This window comes from Elaeis guineensis, chromosome 7, assembly GCF_000442705.2.
Source record: "Elaeis guineensis isolate ETL-2024a chromosome 7, EG11, whole genome shotgun sequence".
Classification (NCBI taxonomy): domain Eukaryota; kingdom Viridiplantae; phylum Streptophyta; class Magnoliopsida; order Arecales; family Arecaceae; genus Elaeis; species Elaeis guineensis.
The window spans coordinates 12615026-12620260 of record NC_025999.2 but is presented as its reverse complement, the minus strand read 5'-3'; positions in this window follow the sequence as shown (position 1 = coordinate 12620260).

Below are 5235 nucleotides of genomic sequence, written 5' to 3'. Positions count from 1 at the left end.
GGTGGTAGCTGAAGTAGAGATTACTTTATTAGTTACGATGAGATAGGAGCTAAGGTAGTCAACAGTACAGCTCACTTTTTTAATAGTCAGAGTCTCATCTATCTATAATGCTATCCTTGGTCGATCAAATTTTGATGCCTTCAAAGCCATTGTTTCTACTTATCATCTGTTGGTGCGATTTCCAACTAAAAAAGGAGTTGGTGAAATGCATAGCGACCAGATGATAGCTCGATAGTGTTTTATGATTTTTAATTAAATGAACCAACCAAAAGAAACTATACCGATAGATGTACCAGATACATTGGATGAGGTCAGAAAAATTCGAGATGAACCGGTGGAAAAACTTGAAGCCATTCTTTTGGGAGATGATCCAAAAAAAATGATCCAAATTAGTGTGAATCTTAAACCTAGCTTAAGAGAAAGACTGATTAAGTTTCTATGAGCAAATGTTGACGTCTTTACTTGATCCGCTTCTGATATGCTTGGCATTCCAGTGGAGGTGATTATTCATAAACTAAATATGGATCCAAACTTTAAGCTGGTTCAGTAGAAGAAAAGAAGTTTCATCCTGAAAAGGCAAAAAGCCATTAATGAAGAAGTTGATAAGCTTTTAAAAGCTAGATTCATTAGGAAAGCTCATTATCCAAAGTGGATAGTCAATGTTATTATGGTCAAGAAAGCCAATGGCAAATGAAGAATCTGCATTGATTATAAAGATCTCAATAAAGCTTGTCCGAAAGATAGTTTTTCTTTATCAAAAATTGATTAGCTTGTAGATGCTATCTCTGGTCACAAACTCCTTAGCTTTATGGATACTTTCTCCAGCTATAGTCAAATCCAAATGGCTCCAGAAGATGAAAAAAATACTGCCTTCGTCATCGATAGAGATTTATATTGTTACAAAATGATACCTTTTGGTCTTAAAAATGTAAGTGCCACATTCCAGCATCTCGTCAACAAGATTTTCAAGCAATAAATTGATTGAAATATGGAGGTCTATATTAACGACATGATAGTAAAAAGCACCGAGGAGGATTGACATATTATTGACCTACAAGAAGTATTTGGAGAACTTAGAAGGCACCAGATGAAACTCAATCCCAACAAATGTGCTTTTGGAGTTGGCTCAGGTAAGTTCCTCGACTTTCTCATTAATCAAAGAGGAATAGAAGCTAATCCTGAAAAGATTAGAGCTTTATTGAAAATGAAACACCTGATTTCTATTAAAGAAATCCAATAGCTCACTGGGTGAGTGGCAGCTCTTAGTCGATTTATTTTCAGGCTAGCAGAAAGATGCCTTCTATTCTTTAAAGTATTGAAAAATATCAAATATTTCAGTTGGACAGAAGAATGTTAGACTCCTTTTGAAGATCTAAAAAAATATCTTGATTCTACACCTCTTTTTTCTAAGTCGATCGAAGGCGAAGAACTATGCATGTATGTCTCTGTCTCATCTTTTGCAGTCAGCTCAGTTCTTATCTGAGAAGAAAGAAGAATTCAGAGACCTATCTACTACACCAGCAAACTATTATGGGATGCAGAGATCAGATATAAAAAGAATGAAAAAGTGATATATGCTTTGATCATGGCAGTCTGAAGACTCAAATCTTATTTCTAAGCTCATACTATGGCCGTATTGATAGATCAACTGCTCATATTGAGTTTACAAAAAGTTGATACCTCAAATCGGATTACTAAATGGGCCATTGAACTTAATGAATTTGACACCCAATATCGACCTCGAATTACAGTTAAAAGTTAGATATTAGCTGATTTTATCGTGAAATATACTATCCCAAATGATGGATTGATCCCGATAGGTCCTAAAAGTGATGATTCATTTTAGATTCTTTACGTAGATGGAGCTTCAAATTCTCAGGAAAGTGGCATCAGATTGATTCTAGCTAGTCCTGAAGGGTTCGTAACTGAGCAGGCCCTAAGGTTCAATTTTAACACTTCTAATAATGGTGCTAAATATAAAGCCTTAACAGAGGGTCTCAAGATGGCAAAAAAATTTGAGATAAAAAAATTAAAAATTTTTACAGACTCACAGCTTGTGATCAGCCAAGTCCAAGATCAATTTGAAGCCAAGGATTCCATAATGGTCTGTTATCTACAGAATGTCAGAAAGCTATCCAAAAATTTTGAAGAGCTTGAAGTACTCTAAATTTTTAAATCGAAAAATATCTGGATTGATGCCCTATCGCATCTTGCCACTCTAATTTTTTCAAACTAAATCAAAAAGTATTGATTGAATAGTTGGATAGACCTAATATTGAAGTACTATCCATATTTCAGATCGATTATAAGTCGAGTTGGATTGATCTCCTCATGGACTACATATCTAAGGGTATCTTGCTCGATGATCTGACCAGGGTCAAAAGCATCAAAAGATAAGCTCCATAGTATATTCTCCAAGAAGGCCATTTATATAAAAAATCTTATTCTCTTCCTCTACTTCGATGCTTAATACTATATGGAGCTGACTACACACTTCGAGAAGTACATGAAGGTATATGTATGAATCTTCGAATGGTAGATCACTTGCTTATAAAGTAATTAGACAAGACTACTACTGGCCAACTATTCAAAAAGATGCAACTGATCTTGTCAACAAATATAATCAATGCCAAAGGTATCCTAATGTCCAACATCAATCTGCTATTGAGCTTATTCTATTACTGCCCCTTAACCTTTTACAATTTAGGGGATGGATATACTGAGGCCTTTCCCAGTAGCAGTAGGTCAAAGAAAATTTTTGGTAGTGGCTATTGATTATTTCACAAAATAGATAGAAGTGGAACCATTAGCCCAAATCATAAAAAAAAAGATACAAGATTTTATCTGAAAATTTATAATCTACCGGTTTGATTTACCTCAGATCATCATCATTGATAATGGTCAGCAGTTTGACAATCTCAAGTTCAAAGAATTCTGCTCCAAATTTTATATTGATCACCGACTCATTTTTGTTGGACATTTACAGCCAAATGATAAGACTGAAGTAACCAATAGAACCATCTTTCATAGTTTGAAGATAAGGCTCACTGATGCTAAAGGTTTGTGGGCTGAAGATCTACAGAGTGTACTGTGGGCATACCGAACCACACACCGAATTCTGACAGGAGAAACTCCTTTCAAGCTCATTTATGGGATTGAAGTTGTAATCTCAGTAGAGATTGGCTTATCCTCTGACAGAGTCAAAAATTTTCATGAGGCAACCAACTTTGATCGGTTGAGGACCGACATAGATCTTCTCGATGAAGTGAGGGAATAAGACCACACTAGAATGGTAGCCTATAAATAGAGGATCACTAAGTATTACAATACCCGGATGAAGCTGAAATCATTTCAGAAGGGTGACCTCATCCTAAGACGAGCAGAAGTTTCAAAGCCTACCGAGCAAGGTAAGTTGGCTCCCAATTGGGAAGGACCATATCAAGTCACTGATATAGTTGGCCCTGGGGCTTATATAATTGAAAATTTAGACGGATCTATTATTTTTCGCACTTAAAATTATCAAAATCTCAAAAAATATTATCAATGAAAATGCTCTAACGAGCTCTTTCTTGTACATCATGTCCTCCCATATATCGAAATTCAATTCTTAAATCGATAAAACCCTATAGGGCGCGATATATTAATTCAAATTTCAGTCCAATAAAGCCTCGTAAGGCATGACATCTTAATCCAGATTTTAATCCAGTAAAGCCCTGTAGGGCAAGATAATCTAATCCGACTTTCAGTCCGATAAAGTTTCGTAGGGCATGATAATCTAATTCGAATTTCAGTCCGATAAAGCTCAGTAGGGCAAGATAATCTAATCCAAATTTCAATCCGATAAAGCTCCGTAGGATACGATAATCCAATCCAAATTTCAATCCGATAAAGCCCAGTTGGGCAAGATAATCTAATCTAGATTTCAGTCCGATAAAGCTCCGTAGGGCACGATAATCTAATCTGAATTTCAGTCCGATAAAACCCCATAGGGCAAGATAATCTAATCCAGATTCTAGTCCGATAAAGTTCTATAGGGTACAATAATCTAATTCGGATTTCAATCCATTAAAGTCCTATAGGGCAAGATAATCTAATCCAAATTTCAGTCCGATAAAGTCTCGTAGGGCACGATAATCTAATCCGAATTTCAATCCGATAAAGCCTCATAGAGCAAGATAATCTAATCCAGATTTCAGTTCGATAAAGCTCTGTAGGGCATGATAATCTAATCTGGATTTCAGTCTGGTAAAGCCCCATAAGATATGATAATGTAATCCGGATTTCAATACGATAGAGCTCCGTAAAGCACAATAACTTAATTTCAATTTCAGTCTGAAAGAATCCTGGAGGACTTGATCGCGCCATCGATCGATGACTTATGCCAGATATAAGATCAGAGGGGTTTTACATCGATTTCTTACCGACACGATGTTACATTGATACTTAGAGTGAGATTATCTTGGGAGTCTCTTGAAAATATCAGTTTCGAATCGAGTGTTAAGGCTTAATCCATCCATGATCATACAAATAAAGGTACATCCAGTCCATTTTTAATTAATTAATGATGCATGAATTTAAAGTTATCAGTCTTTGATTTTGTTGATTTAGTTATCAATTTCTGGTTCTGTCGAGCTATAAGATACATATGATTATTTCATCTTGGCAAGTGATGAGGTTTGCTAGACTACATGGCTCAAATACGCTTGAGAAAATATCTTTTGCATTGATATTCAAAAAAGTTACAAAGATAAGAACCCACATCGGGTTTACATATTTCAAAAAAGGAGAAGAAAAAAATAAAAAGACCTGTATCAGGTCGATACATCCTGAGAAGAAAAAAAAATTATACTGAATGATCACCGGTGCGTTGGAGCTCTCCTTAGTCGATTCCTTCTTGGGTTGCTCTGGCTTTCCGATGTCAGTAATGGTAGGTTTCGCGGTTGGAGCAGGCTCTGATTTTTTACCGGCTTCGAGGTCTTTAGTCTCCATTGAAGGTACCATAGATATGAGTTCCGCAGTGATGACTTATATATATATATATGTGTGTGTGTGTATGCGTGCGCATGCATGCTAGCGTGTGTGTATGTGTATGTATGTATCTATGCATGCATGTTTGTGTATGCGCACGTGTGCATTATATTAAATTTGAGAGAAATATGTTAGTTTGGATTCTATCTATGAAATTTTCTGACAAGAATGCCTCCAAACCATCTCGGCATGAATATCCAAGGCAGA